The sequence below is a fragment of the Misgurnus anguillicaudatus genome, chromosome 17, assembly GCF_027580225.2.
Source record: "Misgurnus anguillicaudatus chromosome 17, ASM2758022v2, whole genome shotgun sequence".
Lineage (NCBI taxonomy): Eukaryota > Metazoa > Chordata > Actinopteri > Cypriniformes > Cobitidae > Misgurnus > Misgurnus anguillicaudatus.
The window spans coordinates 6,195,948-6,218,100 of NC_073353.2; the positions used below are offsets into that span (position 1 = coordinate 6,195,948).

At 38.3% G+C, this 22,153-nt stretch overlaps 1 long non-coding RNA gene across 1 annotated transcript; it reads right to left on the reverse strand.

The window, feature by feature from the left end:
- Window positions 1–1,966: 1,966 nt before the first annotated feature.
- Window positions 1,967–6,113, reverse strand: LOC129451008 (uncharacterized). Its single transcript, XR_012358242.1, has 3 exons — window positions 5,378–6,113; window positions 2,140–4,802; window positions 1,967–2,041 (listed from the first exon to the last, which is right to left on the reverse strand). It is a non-coding gene; the product is annotated as an uncharacterized lncRNA (long non-coding RNA).
- Window positions 6,114–22,153: the final 16,040 nt, after the last annotated feature.

Consider the following 22,153-nt stretch of genomic DNA (forward strand, 5'->3'; position numbering starts at 1 on the left):
CACTCTCATGCTGTATAGATTTCTTTGTTCTGATGAAAGATATTTTTGAGAAATGTTGGTAGACAAATCGTTTGTGAACCCTATTGACTTCCATAGTAGGAAAAAAGAATGTAAATAAGGTCCACAAACGGTTTGGTTACAAACATTCCCCAAAATATCTTCCTTCGTGTTCTTCAGAACAAAAAAATAAATATACAGGTTGATTAACACCATGAGAGTGAGTAAATGATGAAAGAATTTTCATTTTTGGGTGAACTATCCCTTTAAAATCTGTTTTCTATTTTATACTAATATAACAATGGACATTAACAGTTAAAAAACAGTGTTCCTGTATAGCTCAGTGGTAGAGCATTGCATTTGCAGCTCAAAAGGTCATGGGTCGAACCAGGAAACACAAGTACTGATTAAAAAAATGTATAGCTTGTAATGCACTGTAAGTCGCTTTGGATTAAAGCGTCTGCCAAATGCATAAATAAATAAATAAATAAAATAAATGCATCTTAATTTTAAGTTTTGTTAAAGTAACTATTATTTTATAAATAAGTGCAAGTATAAATAGTAATTTTGTTTTACCTGAATAGTCTATACAATTGATTCATTTTCTCTGAGATAAAACTGAAGACCTCTGATTGCGGCTGACCTTCGATGCATGGCTATATCTGTGGTCTGTATTTAAAAAAAAAAACAGAGAAAATTTTACCATTTAATTTTTAAATAATTTTATTTACTTTTCACCTTTAGCAAATCAGGGCGTTCGTTTTGACCATCACCCCTTCTGGATTGATACATCCTGATCAGACCTTTAGCGTTGACTTCAAGGGCTTTGTGGAAAGCTAAGTGTAGATCAACTCCTGTGATTCTCTTAAATTCTGCATAGACCTGGAAATACAATTTAATAACAGAAGAAAACATTAAGGAATAATTAACTAAATAAACTATATACCAAGTTCTCAAAACTAAAGAAACAGACCTTTAACCTCATGCCATCTTAGTTGAATATAACTTTCTTCAGCCATCTTAGTTGTTGTGCTTTTTATAGCATGAAAAATTATTTTTGGAGCATTATTTTCCATTTTCATTTAATTTAAGGACTCTTAACAGATTTGTAGTTCTGTGTTTTGTTAGTTTTACTAACAGTTTAATTGGCCATATGCATTCCCATACAGTAAATAAAAACAGAGAACACAAATCAGAAACTACCAATACCCAAAACAAACATTTCAAAAAAGTGTGAAAATGCTCTTAAAATATATTTTACTTAATACCTGCAAAACTTACTTGTTCTTCCAAAAAAAGTGCTGGCCACCTCCTTTTGATTGTAGAAACAGGTGGTTGATCTGAAACCACATCTCTTCTTTGTAGGGAGAAGGTCAGGTCCATTTTAGCATGGACTTGAGATACATTAACATTCTTTTTTTTTTAGTTCTTCTTCAAGCAACATTCTCTCTGCCTCTAGTGCATCTTCATTGACTCCAATCGGGTAATCCGGAAGAAAGTTAAGTTCTGCCCTTTTTGGTTTTTTAAGTGTTTCACCTTGTGTACCTCTTTGTCTCTTGTTGATCTTTACTTCACTGCAGCCTGTAGAGCGCAATTTCTGTCTATAATTAGCCATCTTAAACTTTAAACTTACTTTCCAACCCTGCCACCCGGTACCAGGACCTGGTTCGATGAGGCATGGATGCTTCAGGAGCAATGCTTTGGCAACTTTCTCATACTCATTTTCACTGGGGTAGGCTGAAAAAGTGTACATGGACTCTGCAATTTTTTCCAGGATGCCAATCTTCATTTCACGATTGACTTTTAGAGAACTTTTACTTTTTTCATATTCTTCATTTCTTTTTCTTAGCCTTAGTTCAAGGTCATAGTAAAAGGTAGGAATAGTAAAGCTGGCTGGCCATTGCTGTGAACGTTGACACTGGCTGAAAGAAGCTGTGGACCCAGAAGACACGCTGGCAGTGTCGAAATTTTTTCAGGATAGTCAAGCCTCTCAATGTTGTTTTGGTACAATATCACACAAAACAACATGGTTGCAAAAGGACACCTATAGAGAGAGTAACACAGAATGGAATCCATTACATTATCATTTTATCATAAATAGCAGTAGTAGTGTCTTGTTATATGTGTTTGCACATCACTTACTAGCAATGGATAAACCTCTTCAGACACACCAGAATCCTTCCCCCAACACTATACCCTGTAAGAGGGTAGAAATCATTTAGTTCTTTGATAAGTTTTACATGTAGTTCTCCATAGGCACTTCCGACAACCTCAAAGGCACGAAGATGTTCAATGTACCATGATGCCAGGCTTTTTAGGATGAAAAAAACCTCACCATTATTGATCAAAATATTCTGAATCATGCTGAACTCAGGTAAACCAGAACATGAACCAACAGAGACAATTAATCCCTTTGTGTAAGTTGTTCCATGCACAGTGACTGTTGTAGCAAAAGAAAGTGTGTTCAGACACCCAAACTTTTGTTCAATGGCAGCCTTCAGGTTTGGTTCAAGTGAAGCTGCTCTAATGGTTTTCACCTTGCTGACTTGTATCACTGGTTTAAAAAGATTGGGTGAATCTAGAACATATGCCTGCATCAGCTGATGTTGATTAACTAAAGTTTTAGAATGTGTTTGGTATTGTGGCTGTCACGAACAATCCTCTTGAAAAAGCTATGCTTTGATTCGTATCTCATAGTCCAGAGGTCAACTTAGGGACCATAACAACGGATAAGCTGAGGGTAATGTTCAATAAAGTGATGCTTGGGTTTAAATTTTTCATTTGGAAACACCCCTTTGAACAACTGCCTATGATCAGCAATCTTTGTGTCCAAATAGCACAGTGAATCATCTGAAAACTTTGGGGAGGTTACAAGTTCAACTATGTCTTTGTGTTCCATCAATACATGCCATGCCTTTTCTTCTTCAGGGACTAGGGCACCTATCATAAATGGAAGAAGTCTCAACAATGTCCAATTTTCATGGCCATTACCACCAATGCTTGACTTTTTGACAGATGCAAATGTTTTTGGATTTTTTTGTGGCTTATTCACTTTATCAACATGGCCATAGGGAAATGACACAATGATGCTGTTAAGGTGATCCAATGTGATAATCTTTTTCGAAATCAACCTACGCAAACAGAGAGCAATTTCAAAGGGAACAATGCCTTCCAAAATATCATGAAGCAAATCCGGAGGGAATCCAGTCACGGGATGAAAAAAGGACAGATGTTCTCCCAAAACACACCTTTGCTTCACACCAGTAAAATCAGTCAATTTCTCATTTGTTTGTAGCTGCTTCAAAAATGACTCATGCAGTTCCTTTGTCCTTAATTGAAAAGTTCCCTTCTTGAACTCCAGTTGTTTGGATCTCACTCTTGGATGCTAGGCAGAACCGACAGAATTTATTCAACAGAAAGTTTCCTTGAAACCCAGCCAGACCATGGGCACCAAGATTATCAGCTGAAACAGCAAAAATGGTTCCTTTGATTTTTTTCTCCCAGCTGCTTTACAAAAATACCTTCTCTTTCAAGAATCTTTACATCACTGAGCAGGGGAGCAAAGAATTTCTCATAACCAAATTGATTTACATCATCACTTCTTCCTAAAAGGGCCAACTGAATAGAATCAAGGCTTGAACGAAACTGTGGTGGCCAGTTGAGTATAACCCAGTAAACAGATGTTATCTTATTTTTTTTACACGAAGTCCCCAGAGGGTTGGCGGTTTCAAAATCATCTATGTACAAGCCAAGGATCAAATGTAAATCTTCATCCTGAAAAAGTTCATTTTCTTTATAATACTGTCCATCTCTGAAAGAAGTAAATAATCCAGTCTTTTATTCTGATGATGAATTAAAAGTGTTCTCAAACACTTCAGATCGGTTCAATAAAGTCTTTAAAACCTCTAAAACAGGGACATAGACAAAAGATTTCTTGTGGGGCCTTTCAAAAAAATATTCCACAGGTTCAACTACATCAAAGTTATTTTTAAAATATGCTAATCGCTTGTGATGTGTTGACAGAGGTCCTTTTCCGCTAGTAAGAAGTAAAGGGTTAGAACTCTGTATGAATTGAGAAATTTCTGAAATTACAGTTTCATTGACAGAACAATTATTTTCTTGCAAAATATCCTTAATAACCCTGGCAGTATGCAAGCTTGAAAAAGATAGTATCTCATTAAGATTATCAATTATTACTTGGATAGCATTTCCAGATAAATGAAGAACTGTTTGCATACACAGTAAGAGTGCTGCAATTTTGCGTTCCAGTAAATTGTAATCCAAAAAAATCCTCCTTGCTGGTTGGATTCACATGTGGAGAAGTAGGCTCCTCATCATCTTCAATTCTCTCTTCTGTAACAAATTCTTTACAGTTTGATAAAGCTGGATTTGGTTGATCCTGCAGAGTGTGTCGACTATGTTTTCGATGTCTGTGTGTTTTAAAAGTTGATAGTTTGTTTGTTTCAAAAGTACAGTCCGAAAAGGGGCATTTTACAGTCTCATGGTTTTTCAAATGGCTTGCAAGGTGGTTAAGATATGTTTTTTCATCACAGATGTCACTGAACTCACAAACTGCACAACTGAATGTAGCATACAATAAAGTCTTTCTCTGAGAGTGACATCTTGCTAGATGAGTCTTTAATGCACCTTTAGTTTTAAATGTACATGCACAATGTATATAAATGCAATTGAGGATTCTGGTCCCGTGCCAGTGCTTGAGCTGGTAGTGCCTTAAAAGAACTGACTGACTAGCGTTCGAAAACTTACAATGACGACAAAGCATCAAAGGATCCTTTGGCCAGACCCTGAGGAAAGAAAATAAATTGGTTGAAAAATGAATGATTGATGACGTGATAAATACAAGAATGGTTTAAGAATTTGCAAAGATTATCACATTAACTTGATACTGATTGCTACTTTCACTAAGTGAGATAAAAGAAGGCAAACGCAGAGCTGAACTCGCTTGTTTAAAATGAGCGCCATTTTATAGTAATGTTACATGTTTAGTCCCAACGTTTTCATTGTTCCCTTAACTAAATGAGAAAACTGCACAGGCAAAAAAACATACAAAGCCCACGTTACTTCAGTAAGTTATATATAATTACTAATTTTAACAAGTTTAATGCAGTAAATTTAGATTGCAGTCAGCCGCATTGAAATTAAGCACCAAATTACAGCATTACATATATTTTCACATTAGGCTATCTTAACTAAAGGCGCTAATATAAATAAAACTTTTTCTTAACTAAAATAACTGTACTTTAACTTTACCTCGGACAAACAACTAATATATACATATATATGTTCAAAAAAACGTCGAGTATTTGCATCTTTGTCAATTAATGTAGTCTAAAAATAACATTTATTTACTGTCACTTACCTGAAGTGAACTTGCGAACACAGCTGACAATGATTTGTGTGAAACTGATGGCAAGTAAGTGATTCCGGCAGCTACTTGCGGATTGATCTCAGATGAAATGACCTGTGATCAAAGAGTGCTTCTATACTCTTTGCTGTGATCCATCCAGATCCTTCCGACTAAAGACATTTTAAATTCAAAACGCGCACGCCCGCACACACGGACACGTATATAAATAGTTTTAATAATACGTTTTATTTAAAATTGTTATTGTATTGGGAATACTTTCCACCCGCTCCTCCAGCTCTGTTCAAACTCGCGAGCAGGACGCAGTCCGGTTATAAAAAATGGGACAGCAGAGATCTTACATGATGTATCACTTAACTGATATATCATATATCATAAGTGCAATCCTAAAATATGATATAAAACATAATCCTTTATTATTAAGTATAATAAAAAATGAAAATGAATTAAATCCCATGTTTAAACGCCATAGAGATATCAGAGCCAGTGGTAGATTTCTGAAGGACTTGTCGAGGCGAGGCTGCACTGGGCGGGGTGTAGGGCGCTGAGCGTCTGTGATCTTCTGGAGCTTATTTCCGAAAGCGTCCGAGCACATTTTTAAATAGACGCTATCTTTATTAAACGACCCCATATTTGAACTTTAAACACATACATTCTCGCCCTTTACAACTCTTACAATTACATTTTGTGACCAAATAAAAGTAATATTATGAGCATTTTGCTGTCAGGAAACATAGCTCTCATAAGTCCACATATTGACCAGATTTGTCTTAATTAGTTCAGTCAACATAGCCATTCTGAATGTTGACTGAATTTAAAAATAACCATTCATTTAAAGGCTCTCTAAGCGAATAATGTGGGACGTCACCTCCTGTTGATGTTTGAACTGTTTTCAAACAAACGGAGCATAGCTAACGCCTCCCCCTCCCACTCCCGTCTGTGCTTTCATGAACGAGCCCAACCCCCACCCCCAAATCCTTCTTGTCGTTTATTGGCTGGAACACTTTGTTATGTTTTGTTGTGCTAGGTTTGGCCACTATGTTGATATTGCCATTTGTCGAGCCTGAGCTGTCTACAGAGATCGCGTTTTTTTACAGTTTGATCAGCGAACAGGCAGCAAGCAGATAGTGAGGAGATGTTTGCTGTATGTAACAAAAAATGTTTTATGGTCTAAAACACGTCAATTCGCTTAGAGCACCTTTAATGTTTTAAACACAGATTTATGTAGACTTAAAATAATATGTCGTCTCAACTAAGCCCAAACAAGAAAATTGGTTTAACTTATGTATTTTTGCCCATCCAACATTTCATTAATTGGATTTTTTACAGTGTAGGTTAACTATAGACCCAATATAGTCCGCCAACAATTAACACTTCTAGGCAAAATAACCTTGAATTTGGTTACATGTTGCTACTGTCAAAATAACTTGTGAGATGATTCCATCATGTATGTGAAGTCAACAGTAATAACAAGGTGTTTGGTTTCATTTTGTCTATTAAATTTTCACTGACATCCCAAATTTTGCCTTGTTTTAGCTTAGACGTCTGTGCTGTGTTTGGACGGCTATTAGACATCTTTTAAATGCAAAATTGCTTGCTGCACTCTTGCTGTGAGTGCTAACCACTATTAGAAATTTACGAATACATACAGACAGAAATGTAAAAATATATTATCAGAATAGCTGTCATGAAAAGAACCCTATTGTTCTTACAGTTTCCTCTTGTGTGTCAAGGTAAAGTTTGTTGGGTACCCTCTTTCTCTTCTTGCTTTTTGATAGGTCCTCTTGTAAGAGTTTCTGCTCAGCAGACTCCTTTTCTGTTAGTAAGAAATAGTAGCAAGACAGAATTTAATGCCTAGAAACAAAACTATATGGCTTACATTACATCAAATACTGCATTTTAATGTCAAAATTTGTGCTGTTTATATGCTGCCTTTTTTATAAGTTTAGTCTGTTTATTTTAACACATTAAATTTTGCTTCCATGTACAGCCACTAAACTGATTTTCACTGTACAATGTTATTGGCTGACAATAATGACAGTTATGTTTTCCTATTAACCCAAATCTTAGCTGACAATCTTCAATTTAGGACTTTTAAAGTAAGTGTTTAATTAATGTTTCACTTCTAAATAAAAATGTATACTCATGGGACTAATGGCCCTTAAGCTAGCTTAAAGTTCAAATGAAGCGGCTGTTAGCTAGCTCGGCACTGTCCTGAGGCTAATAGCCTACAACGAACATTACTTGGCCAATAATGCAAAAACCTCAACAGGATAATTGCTATAAAAAATGTTGCATGACTAACCAAGTAAAAAAATATATAAAAAAGCACTGCACTTGCCTGCCAACTGCAAAATGTGTGCTATTTCAACCGGCCACCCATTAGAAGGCCTCTTGGCACTGATGCTGCGGCACTCTATAAGATACTCCTTTTAAGAATTTTCAGGAGCAAAGTCTACGATCCAATTTACGGGGACTCTACTGAGATCATCTTCATCCTTCCCCTTTGACCAGCTCACTAGCACAAACATCTTTAATATTTTGGCCAAATTTTAATTTGTCTTGGACTTTTCCACGTCCTGGCAAGTAATATCGCAGGGAGTCCACAGCCCACTTGATGGAAAGGCCTTCCTTCTCAATTATTGAGTATTTTCACTTTCTTTCAAAGAGTTTTCTGCTTAGAAATAGGACTGGTCTCTCCTGATGAGCCTCTCCTTGGACTAGTACTGCTCCCAAGCCAACATCAGAAGCGTCCACCTGCACAATAAACCTCTGAGAGAAATTAGGGCTCTGTAACACTGGTTCATGGCATAACAACTCTTTAAGTGCATTGAATGCTTCTTCACACTCATTAGTCCAACAAAATTTAGCAGGACTCTTCTTGGTCAAATCAGTCAGAGGTGTAGCCAGTGATGCAAAATGGGGAATAAATTGGCTGTACCAGCCTATTAAGCAGAGAAAAGACCTCACCTGCTTTTTAGTTTGTGGATGAGTAATGGTTTGAATAGCCATAAGCTTCTCTACTTGGGGTCTGATCTGTCTATGTCCTAGTAAGTAACCCAAGTATCTCACCTCTGTCTGAGCTCATGAACATTTTGTGTTGTTAACAGTGAGCCTCACTTCCTGAATCCTCTTCAAAATGTCCCCAAGATGCCGTAGATGTTCTTGCCAGGACTCACTGTATATCACCACATCATCAAGGTATGCAGCTGCATACTGGTCACATCCCGCCAGTACATGATCCATCAGTCTTTGGTAATTGACCGGAGCTCCATGTAAACCAAAAGGCATAACCGTATAATGATATAGTCTTGAGGGAGCTCGAAAAGCAGTGTAGGGCTTGCAAGAGGGGTTAAGGGGCACTTGTCAATAACCTTTACACAGATCTAATGTAGTCATAAAGGATGCGTTACCCAGTCTCTCAACTAACTCGTCAATATGAGGCATTGGATACGAATCAAAGAATGATACACTATTTCGTTTTCTAAAGTCAGGGCAAAACCTAATTCCTCCATCCTTTTTAGGGACCAGTAGTATGGGACTTGACCACTCACTTGCAGATGGTTCTTTATTCCCTATTTCCAACATGGTCTCAATCTCAGTCTTTAACTGTCCGACCATCTTCTCTGGGACTTGATAGGGTTTCTGTCATATAGGGGTAGTGTCTTTCAGGATGATATTGTGTGTGAGGATCTCAGTCCGACACGATCTTTCCTGGAAAAGAGATGGAAAAGATTGAAGTACCTCAGTTAACCGCTGTTGTTGTTGGTTATTCAAATGTGAATAACATTCTGAGGCAGTCTGTATTGATCGGACTGGTTCCATATCCAGTTCTTCCTCTTCCTCCACTATGGCCTTCACCATCATGGCTTGGTCTTTAACTTTCTTGGCACCTTTGAGATCAGACACTTTCTCCCTAAATTTTCTCAGACGATTAACATGTAGAACTTGTTTAGGCTGTTTTCTTTCGGGACACAACATCTCATACTCTACAGGACCCAGATTTCTGGTCACGACATATGGACCCTGCCATTTGGCCAACAATTTGCTGGTACCTGATGGTAGTAGTAGCAGAACTTTCTGTCCTGGTTTGAATTCCTTTCCCTGTCATACCAGATCTTTTGTCATTGCTGTGCAGCAGCTAGATTTTCTTTAGCCAGAGTCCTAAAGTTCTCCAACTTGTCCCGCATCTGTAAGACATATGATGCAATACTGCACTGGGCTGCTTTCTCTGCGATCCACCCTTTATTGAGAACGTCCAGGGGGCCACAAACTTTCCTGCTAAACAAGAGTTAAAAAATTGAAAAACCGGTTGGGCACTGAGGGACCTCTCTCCATAAGCAAACAGAAGAAAAGGAATCCATTTATCCCAATCCCTCCCAGACTCATCAACAAACTTCTTAAGCATGTTCTTCAAGGTAGCATTCAACCGTTCTACAAGCCTATCGGTTGAGGGTGAAATGGTGTTGTTCTGATTCCCTTACTGCCTAGATGTTTATACAACATTTTCATCATGCTAGCCATAAAGTTTGTTCCCTGATCACTGATAATTTCAGATGGAACTCCAACCCATGAAATCAAGTCAATCAGACATCTCACTATGTGTTTAACTTGGACTCAACCCAAGGGGTAGACCTCTGGATATCGGTAGCATAGTCACAGATCACCAATGCAAATCAGTGACCTGCACTACTCTTTACCAGGTGACCTATTATATCCATTCCTATACGATCAAATGGAGTACCAATGATGGGTAAAGGTTGTAGATAACTTCTATCAGCTCTCCAAACAGGTGCTACCATTTGACATTCAGAACAAGTTTTACAGTATTCTTGCACATCATGGTACATTTTTGGCCAATAAAATCGTTGACTAACTCGTTCATATGTTTTCTGTTGGCCTAAATGCCCTGACCAAGGGATGGTGTGTCCCAAATGTAAAATCATTTGATGCAGTGCTTTGGGTACCACCAATCTAGGACTCTCTAGGTCAGCCAGGTACAAAAGGTTGTTCTTTTAAAATGTACCGGTCCCCTCCAAACTTTGGTAGCCCAACTGGTTTACCATCTACTGCACACACTTTTTTTTTCAAACAAGGGTTGTAAAGCAACATCTCTTTTTTTTTAACTCCCTAAAATTATAAGGAACCTGCCAACGGCTGTCAATCAGCTCGGACCCAGGGTCAGGAAAATGTGGTAAACTCTCTTGTACCTTCCCCCTATGCTTTGGACCTTGTAACTACTGTACATGTTTTGGATGCTGACCCCGCCAAATCAGTTAAAGAAGGTAATCCTTCCCCTAAAATCACATCAAATAGTAGTTTCTCAATCACCCCCATCCTTAACATCCTTAACAGGTATGTCTGGTCTTCAATAACAACAGAGACTTCAGCAGTTGGATAAGTTATTTCATCCCCATGTACACATCCCAAGCATACTGTATCAGCATAGTTCAACATTTCACAGTTTAGCAAGTCAAATTTCACCAAAGTTTGTTTACTACCTGTGTCGACCAAAGCCTGAGCTGGCCGACCATTTACAGTTACCATTATAGAGTGACTATGTTTCTCTGTAGGTGTTGATGATTCATCTAGGCATTCATTCCTGGGAACATAACACATATTAGTCACTTTTTTTTTTAAGGAGACAAAGGGAAGCCTTATGTCCAGGTTGTTGACAATAAAAACCAAATCGAAGTTGCATTAGAATGTTTCCCCCGACACACCCATAGACTTTTCAATAGGCTCCTTAACTTTACCCTTGCCCATAGTCACAGTACCTTTGTTGGTTCGTGGTGAATCTCGATGTGCAACCATGTATCTCTCAGCCAACCTAGCAGCCTCCTCGCCAGTCATTGGTTGCTTTTCTTTGACCCACACTCTCACATCAGGATGCAACACTCTTAGATACTGTTCCAATTTAATGTTTTCTCCCTGCTGTTCCTAACAAAGTTACCTCGTCGATTTGCCATCCCCACGTTCTACCAATGCATTCAAACCGCTCAAAGAAGTTCTCCACATCCTCTCCTTCCACAAAATCAGGAATTTGAGGTTCATGATAACGTCTATAAAGTGCTATTGGTGGTGGAGACAGATGGTCATCAGGTTGAATTGCATGAGGTTCTGAAAATGAAGCTCTTCCTGCTGGTGCTTGCAGAAGTGTTCTGGGTGTAGGTAGCGCGTAGTAAGCTTTTTGGCTAAAGTTCTACTATTGATGTTACAGTTATATTTTACAGGTTCATACAAAAAATAACCCCACAAACTTACCAGTCAGAAATGTCCATTGACAATCTCCAAACAATTGATTATTCCTCAAATTCTGTATCTTCTTCTGATACAGACTCAAACATATGGGGATGGTTTCCTGGACAGAGATTAGCTTTAACCAGGACTAGGCCTTAGTTTAATCAGGAAAATAACTATTTTTAACAAACATGCCTTACTGAATACATTACTCGTGTGCATTTTGAGGCAAAACAAAGGGCACTGATGTATTTTAAGATATGTCTGCTAGTTGTTTTCAGTTTGGATAGCTTTTAAATGTATTTTAGTCTAGGACTAGTCTAATCCCTGTCCGAGAAACCGGCCCAAGGTCTGTTTACACGCACGCTCACACACACACACACACACACACACACACACACACACACACACACACACACACACACACACACACACACACACATAGATCTACCCCTTTTAAATAAGGTAATAATAGACCATTTAATTCTAGGGACAAATCTTTGGGTTGGAAATTACATTATTTCAATGCATTCTATGGCACCTTTAAAAAGAAATGTATGTCTAGCTTGACTTTATGAATAGGGAGATATTCAGAAAATGAAAATGAAGCAGTGAATAATAATAATATTGAATTTTACATTTTAATAAAAATGTCTCACTTTAGTAAAACCACCCATACAAATGTTTAGAAATGTTGTAAAATATTGTGGCAACATTTAATCTTTAAATGAAATGTTTGCTTGTATGCAGATGTATTTTAGATGTATGTGTCCACAAATTTTCCTTAATGACTATGACCATTCAGAATGGTTAAGAGGCTGTTGTTATTGCAACTGAACACTTGTCTAGTTTGTTTGTGTTTGCATGTGTATGTGTGTGTGTGTGTGTGTGTGTGTGTGTGTGTGTGTGTGTGTGTGTGTGTGTGTGTGTGTGTGTGTGTAAAAAGAGGACCCTTCCATTAAAACTAGATATGTAAGCCTAAAGCAGGTCTTCACACTTTAAAATACTCTAGTTGCTGTGAGACAGCATGTCTAGTTTCATCCAAACTTAGTGAATAGGTGAGTATTTTAAAGGAATATAGTAGATCACATACATTTTTATATGATCAGCATTCAAATAAGAACCAAATATGGGTTCACTGTATTTAAAAACCTGTAAAACACATGCAAAAAAATTCATGTCAGATTACCTGCCCCGCTTCTTTCTTAAAAACATTTTTGCACAGAATCCTTTAAAGGTATTTCATTTTACATGCACCTGACATTTGTTTGTTATGTCAGTTTAAGTAAGAGTGAGTCTGTGTCATGAGTTTTGTCCTCATCTTCAAATGATCATTGTAAATTCACAAAACCTGTTTACCGGGTAAAGAAGAAGACTACAATCACTGTCATCCTGATCATGCAGCTCTATGGACTCTCCTTCTGCATCATGAAACAACATTACTTTATAAATCTGAAGAAGACATGGGATGATGCGCGACAATACTGCAAAAATAATTTCCATGATTTCACCTTCACCAATGAGACTGAGAAACCAAGGCTGTGGAGCCCTGGACACAAATTCAAAGATCCCTAGAGACTGTCAGGAGAAGCTCAACTTCTTGTGCTTCAGTCTTCCTCAAAAGCTACATCACCTGTATTAATCTGAAAGCCCAGACATTAGCTATAATGGATAGATATAGTAATTGGGGATGGGGCATGAGGTTGATTATAGTGGACTTTGACATAACTTATTCTTTCACAGTGTTGCATTTATTTGTAACCTTACTTTCAAAACAGTTTGTGATTGTTAATTTCAGTGTGAAATGGGAGTAGCTGTCATACACAGATAACATGAATGTTAATGAAAATTACTTGTCACTTAATTTAGTGTCATGATAGGAAACTGCTAGTATTAGTCAAAAGATATCAAGTTTAAATATTTAACAGAATGTTCTTTATATAATCTAGGGTGATCTGACATGAAAAACAGCAAATCACAAAAAAGGACTTTAGCTGACTTTTCACAGACTGGGTCACGTAGGTTGTCTACAAATTGGAAGGTTGGTGGTTCAATCCCCGGTTCCACCTGACCAAGTGTCGAGGTGTCCTTGAGCAAGACACCTAACCCCAGCTGCTCCCAATAAGCTGGATGGTGCCTTGCATGGCTGACACCGCTATCATTGTATAATTGAGTGATTGAATGGCTGAATGTGAGGCAATATATGTAAAGTGCTTTGTATGGCTATGGGTCTATGAAAGCGCTCAACCCATTCTCACCAAAAAGCGTACAAATGACACGCAGTGTGATTATCGTGCAATAGATACGCCAAATTCCGCTTTTGCGTGCATATGATACGCCAGTCCTTCCCATTCACTTATATGGCGAATCGTTTCGTGACGTTTTATTTATTGTTTTCTCATTTGTTTTCTGTTTTTTTTACCATTGTCTCTTGGGTTTAGGGTTAGAACAACTTTTTGTTAAATAAAAATGACATCCTAACCCAAACCCCATCTCTAACCCCAACTCCAAGCGACCATGGCTTAAATATAGACAAAAACATGGAGAAACCTGTATATTAAATAACCTACTTAAACAAATCTGAAATCTAACCCTAAACCCAAGCAAAAATGGTTTAAAAAACAGAAAACAAATTAGAAAACAATAAATAAAACGACATGAAACGATTCACCATATAAGTGAATGGGAAGACTGGCGTATCATATGCATGCAAAAGCGGAATTTGGCGTATCTATTGCACGATAATCACACTGCGTGTCATTTGTACGCATCTTGGTGAGAATGGGTAGAAGCGCTATATAAATGCAGTACATTTACCATTAACCATTTACCATAGTACCAGTGGTTTGTACTGACATGTTTCATGTAGCTACATAAAATTTGTCTACTAAGCTTGTATGACAGCTTGTTTCTCCTTCATTTTTCATATCAAACTACAAACATCTATCTAATAGACAGGGGTGCAGGAAGAAAGGCTGCTGAAGGTGTTGCAGCACCTCCATTTTCACAGCATTGTACTGCAAATGCAACACAAATTTTGGTATATTTATATTTATTCATTTTAAACCTTTGGTAATCATTTGGTCCAGCTTGTAGTCATTCACTACTCCTTGCTGATGGAACAATTTTCCAAATGCAGTCCGGTCAACCTCTCTCAGCATTCAAAAAACAATTAAAAACATATCAGGACAGAAAGATGTTCACTGCTCTTCGGTAAAAAGATTCTTGTATTGTTAAATTCTGTAAATATCTTAAATTTCTGTAAGTCGCTTTGAATAAAGACATTTGCTAAAAGCCTAAATGTAAATGTCATGTAAATGTAAAGTAAATGCTGAATGACATCACAGTTTTTGCTGACTGTCCTGCTCCTCCCTGTTGTGATTCACTCTGTCATCTTCCTCTCAATTCCTGTACAGTTAAAAGAGTCCAAAACTGCTTTAAAACATTGTTGTACAATTCAGAATATGATGTTATGAGTGTTTATATCAGGGGCATTAACTGAACTGAATAAAATTCATGACCAGTGTTTTGCACAATTGTTTTACAGTTTATGCTACTATTTTTAATCATAACTATGATCACTGCTTTATCAACAATATTCTTGCTGCATCTTTGGATTACTGTCAACGTGTGCCTGCAATGCAGTGTTGATAGGTCTTGTTACGCTGTGGTATATGATTCTCTTTTCTTCTCTTACATTTAGCTGACACTTTTATCCAAAGCAACTTACAATTATTATATAGAGCAACTAGGGGTTAAGTGTCTTGCTCAGGGACACAAAGGTGTGTTACAGTGGATTCGAACCCGGGTCTCTCGCACCAAAGGTGTGTGTCTTCTCCACTGCACCATCTCCACTCCCACCTTTTCCAATGCAAGTAACAGGATATTATTTATAAAACATAACATGCAATTTGCCAATTTGTCTTGTACATTGATATGCGTAACCTTCATGGTTTTCATTTATATATAATCAAGTATATTGTATTTGCTATATAATAGTAATGTAATTACAAGCACTATGTACTGTAAATTAAAATATATATAAAATATTTTTTGTTTGGACTATCTGGTGGATCACAATTCCCCTTCTGTCATTCACTCGACGTTGTGTTGATTAAGTGACACTAGGGGTTCTGACCTTGAGAGACCAATCGCTCTGATTCTCTCTGAAAAGGGCCAACGAAAATTGGCGAATGAAATTTTTATGTAATTTGTATAAAACGTAGGCCAGTATGCACTTTTATGCAGATTTTTTTTCTGGAGCTAACGTTGATGAGTGTGTCACACATATTGCCTGAAAAGTAATCTTACTTTGTTCTGCGACTGTTGGTGTTGACAACGCGATCAGCGGTCTCTTTTCCGCGTTCCAGCACACGGATAAATGCTTGAAGATTCGCTTTTCATTTCAGCAGCTAGTAAAAGAGCAAATTTTCTACATACACTATGTTTTTTCGTGTAGGCGTTCAGAGGAATCCTGTTCTTATGAGGAGATATCTGTTGAAACGTTGCGGCCTTCTTTGTATAAAGAATGAGACTTCCTTGAGTGCTCCCTCAGCTGCTCGCCCTGCTGCTTCAGCACACATGGACACTGTTGGGCAATTGGGCTTTTAATGGTTGCATCTGTGCACGATTTTTTCTTTTCCTAGTCTCACGCAGCCAGAGCGTCAATACTGTTTTTCGCTGCTTTCTTTGGCCAGTGCCCACCCACAAGGCCGTTTGACCAACATGTCAAACAACCAATCCCAGTTTGTTTCATCTATCGTCACGTTTCTGGTCTTGGAAGTCTCCCCAAAATTACAGACTGGCGTGGAACAAGTCGAGAGATGGAAAACTACTGGACATCTTTTAGAGAGTCTATGCCGTGAACTTCGCATATTTTTAAGAATGCAGCATTCAGCTGATCACGATAATTGCTCATTATTACCCACTTAAACAACTGCTGCTCTTCCTAGATCGAACAAGCTTTGTTTCCCGAGGGACCAAAAAATCGCGACACTCGCGTCTCCCGGAAATCCGTTTATTTTCAACAAATCAGAAGACGACTTCAACATTCCCACAGGGTTTCCAGTGAAGTGTACAATACACATCAGACGTTTAGGCAACATTCTGTGGGCGTGATGTCTGAGACTACTCTTTTCCACCTCGTCTCTTGCAACATGGGGCATAGGTTGGCAACTTATAGATATCTTAATTTTGGAACTTATAAGATGGTAAGTTGTAAATTGCAGCATCACAGGGTGAGTTTTTCCTATTAGTGGCTAATGACTCAGCTGCCCCCCATCGGGCGCGCCTCCGCCTGCTCCCTGCATTTAATGAAGGCCCCAGAGGACACTGGCTTGCTATTGCTGTCCTCCCCTTGCTTGGATGGTGGGGCGTAACAAGGCTGTGCTGCCGGAATCAGTGCTGTGTTGACAGTGAGAGCAGTTCCCTTTCTTTCTGGGTCGATTTTTCAATACAAAACAATAAGTTCTGCCCTGCACACCACCATTCGCACTTATGCGTCATGTGGGATTTACTTTTACTGCAGTTCTGCGGGTGGAGTTCAGTGCCCTTCTTGAAAACCGTGATATAGCCTGTGCCCACAGTCGACATGGAGCGCGAGTGTTTCAGCCTATACTTCGTGATGGTGAAGAAACTTGGGGGTTATGGTTGTTCCTGGATTTTATAAACGAAATTCAAAGATCTGAATCACAAAATGATCTGAACCCATCACTAGTTTAATCATTGTGCCCTGCCTTCTCCTGCCACATTAAGTGCTGAACATTTCATAAACTGTGTTGTGTGCCCCACATTTGAATCTTGGTCTCGTTACAGAAAAAGTGCATTGTACATAAATATAGAACAGTTCTGTCACAAGTTAACATTTAATTTGTTCAGTGTGTGAAAAGTTACTTTAATGATACTGAAACTGTCCCTTGGTTAATACTCCTAAAGCAGGACTCCAATTACTGTGAGACACAACAAAACAACTTATTTTATCCAAACATGCTTAGTTAGTGAACATGTAAATTCATAAAGCAAAACCAAAACATCACTGTTTTGTCAAGGTTCAAATGAGAATCAAATATGTGTTAAAGATCCTCTGGAAACATGCAAAAATATTTTCATGTCAGATTTCCCTGCCCATTGTTTCTTTAACCTGTCTGGTTAAATGCCCTTGAAATTTGTTTATTGTACATTAAAATGTGTTTGTTGTGTCCGCGTTGTGATTGGACTCTGTCACTGTCACTCCATCACGCTCTTTTATTATTGGTTGTATGTCAATTTAAGTAAGAGAGAGTCTGTGTCATAATGCAGCGTTTTGTCCTCGTCTTCAAATAATCATTGTAAACTCACAAAACCTCTTTACTGGGTAAAGATGAAGACTATACTCACTTTCATTCTGATCTTACAGCTCTATGGACTCTCCTTCTGCGTCATGAAACAACATTACTTTATAGATCTGGAGAAGACATGGGATCATGCGCGCCAATACTGCAGAAATTACTTTTATGACCTGTCCACCTTCACCAATGAGACTGAGAACCAGCAGTTTTTAGAAGATACAACTGTTCAAACTTTTGTCAACTGGATTGGTCTCCACAAAGAATCAGGAATCTGGAAGTGGACAGGAGGTGAAAACGCAACACAAACAATCTATGATTTTTATGCTGAAGCAACAAAGGGAAACTGTGGCTTTTTTATAGGCCTTACATTACAATTCCTATATAGTAGAGAATGCAGTTATAATGCCCCCTTCTTCTGTATGCGAGTATTTGAGATTGTTGTGGTTCAGCAGACTGAGACCTGGGAGACAGCACTAGATTATTGCAGAGATCATTATGATGATCTGGCATCTCTGAGCTCAATCAGAAGCATGGATTACGCTCTAGGTAAAACCACAGAAGCTCAAACACAATATGTTTGGATTGGTCTGCGCTTTCTAGCAGGGCAATGGTTTTGGGTCAGCGGAGATGATTTTAAATACAAGGCCTGGTCTGCGGCTGGAGAGCTCCAATGTCCTGCCAGAAACCAACGCTGTGGAGCCCTGGACACAAGCACAAAGATCTGGACACCTAGAGACTGTCAGGAGAAGCTAAACTTCTTGTGCTTTAGTCTTACTTAAAGGCAATATCACCAGTACATTGATCTGAAAGCCCAGACTGTAGCTATGGTGGATAGATATAGTAGCAATTGGGGATGGGGTTGGTAAGGTTGGTTGTAATGTACATTATGACATTATGACATATTTGACATTTATTTTGTATATCCTAAACTTCTTTAAATATGTATTTGTCATAAAATATATATTACAAAATGTGTTCTGTTATTGTCCAGGACCTTTCTTTACCGTTATCAAGGCACAATTTGTAAATAACTTGTCACAATAAGTAACAGCTATATTTTTAAAATATATGAAGAGTTCAGATGCAAAGCCCTCTAAGTGCATCTGACATGTTTTCTTTTTAAATGAGCATTTTTTATCAGACTCTTTATGGAATCTACTAACAAAGCCGTATTTATAAATGACCCAATGCTGGGATTAAGGGGATTTAAAGCAAAAGTCTTTGATGAACATTTAATATGCAATATGGTATGTCTTAACTATCCTACAATGCTAAATGTATATTGTCGTGTAAAATAATAATTTGCTAGGTTTGCTTGTTGTGAAAGCATATGTTAAAATTGTGTTGTTAGGAGATAAATATTATTAATTACAATACAGTTATTTGCCCCAAATAATGAGAAAAATAAGAGCCCGTAATAGATAGAAACTTTTTTAATGCCGTTTAAAACACTATTCGATCTGTCCCGGCTAAAAACAAAACTGACTGTATGCCATGAAATCCTTGATTTAAATCCTTGATTACAAATCTGGGTGAGAACATGGGGCAGCTGCAAGCAACACTTGCAACTAACCCAGTGGCTGTGGGCCAACTTGTAAATTTAGTGGGATGTTTGACTATTCTATGGCCAGGGGATTTAAATGTCCTCTTGAGGCAAGATCACCAACATGGCGTTCCTAAGGAAGGCATACAATTACATCAGTGCATTGAGAAAGCCAGGCATCAATAGGCTCAACAACAGTAAGTGGCAGTTCAAGTACGCTTTAAAAAAATTATATAACAAAAAATGGCATTAGAGCTAGTGGTAACTGCTCTCCACTGGATAGCACAGTAGTACTGGAGCCAACAACTTCTGATGCACTAACAATGTAACATGAAACAGAAGAGAGCACAGAAACAAACATCCCCACAGGCTCTCCCAGCCTGTCCATTTTTTCAAGATGATGTGGTGGGGTACATAGCTGGCATTGTTGTCAGGACAACAATGAAGACGATGCACTGTACTACCTGTTTATCAACACTTAGTGTAGAGAGCTCATCCCAAGATGAGCTTGAACACACACTAATCAACATAATGTCCAAAGGGGGCCTCATTAGAACAACAGAACAAAAGACAGCGGAGAGATTTATTCAGCAGCATATACATAAGCTCGAACTGATTTTGATGTCCTCAGGGCAACATGTTGTGTTGACCCAGGGACAACATTTTTCTAAATAAAACCTAAACCTACCCCAAACCCCAACCCTAACCATACCCAAACCCTAAAATCAGAGGGACATGATAAGTGAAAAACAATGGTCTAGAAACAGCTTATCCTGGTTGTAAGCTTAAACTTAAAACAAACTGTAAACTTATTTCTGATATCTGATTGGTTGATTGAAATGTTGTCCCAGGGTCAACATAACGTTGCCCTGAGGACGTCAACCACTTGGCAAAATCAGGAGAGCCATATACATAAAGGACTACAAACTTAAATCCAGGTTATGCACTGAAGTTCTGAAACAGCTCTGTATTCAAAAGAGCTTAAGGCACAAATGTTCAATAGAACCATACAATAATTCTAAGCAAAAACCCATGTGTTCTTTCAAAAACATGTGCTCATTCATGTGTAATTACTTCCACCTACTAATCAAAGTATTCTCTTAAGTGTAGAATCTGCAATTTACTCACGCTGGCCGCTTGCTAAAGCCTCCCGAGGTTGCATGTGTAGGCGGTATACGTCATCAAGACAATCCTATTTCAGAATATTAACAATTATAAAGCTGACAATTATTCTTAGTTCATTGTAAATTGATGTAATATGCTTATGACTTGCGAATGTAATGCTCAGTTAATTTAAATAAACCAGGCTTGATGACGTATGCAGCCTGCATATGCGACCTGCGTAGACTGAAATCCTTTGAATTGCACAACAGCCGCACACCATGATGAATCCACGATCTAATGCTTTGATTTGAAAGCCTGTTAAAGACCTATTCTCGAGGACATTAAAACAAGTCGCCAAGGAAGCGAAAAAGAGATTTAAAACGACAACGCGACAGGAAAAACAACAAGACCAAAGTCAATATTAGAGTAATGTTAGTTTTCCAAGATCACTTTTAAATGACAGGAGAGCGACTCGTCCACAGACCATCCCCTCAGTAATCTGGAGAGAAGCGGTCGAAAGTGGACAAAAGAGACGGATTTAAATACTAGGTGTAAACGTGATTTGTCTCTCTCATCCACTTGTGATCCGATCGAGAAAAAAAAACATCTTAATACCGTAACACCCCCTGGGATATTTTTCCTCGCGTCTATGAAAAAGGAGTGGCAAAGCTACGTTTATGGTTGCTTTTTCTATGTGATTTAAAGCGGACTTATCATGAAAATCTGACTTTTTCTATGTGTAACATTAATCTGTGTGCTATGACGGATCACAGGCAAAGGACACTGTAAATTGTTCATTATTTTTCATTGCTTTTGCTTTGTACTGGAAGCCATGTTAACCTTGGCATGACACAGCCACCGTATGAGTTAAAATGCGCTCCGAATTGGGGGGTGGGAGTAGAAAGTAATATTCAGTTGGTTGTCATATAGAATTTCACCGCTAGAGGGTGGAGCTTTAAGAGAAAAATAAACTCCACCTTTCAGACAGATGCAGCAAGTTTGTGAATGAGATACACATTCTGCAAACTTTCCAATGGTATACTGCACCTCCTACAACAGTGAACAGGGACATGTTTTCATGCTTAACCTATGTTTTGAACACACAATGCTAAGAGTTCAATGTTATTCAGTTAATGAATGTTTTGTTTGCTTAAAATGTGTATGTAATAAATGCATTTTCATGGTTAAGGATGAATGGACCAACCAAAACGTGAAGCGTGCCCTCAGGCGGTGCCCTCAGGAGGCCCACGATGACTGGGATGTTCATCTGCAAGCCATTGTGTGTGGCATTAACAAAGCAAAACATGTTGGTTTGACATTTTACAGGGATATTTTTGTCAGTTACACTTTTATGTCCATGCATACTAAAATATTTTTTTGAAATTAGAGATCAACTCAAATAGCTTTGAGGCAAGGAAAAATAAGTGGGTGAGGTCTAGGTCAGTCTAGAGGCTGGTGATGAGGTTCTTATCGGAAAGAACCCCCCCAAAAAAATGGCTACTCGCCAGACCCGGCACCAAGGGCCATTTACCCTGACCTCGGTCACCTCAAAAGGTG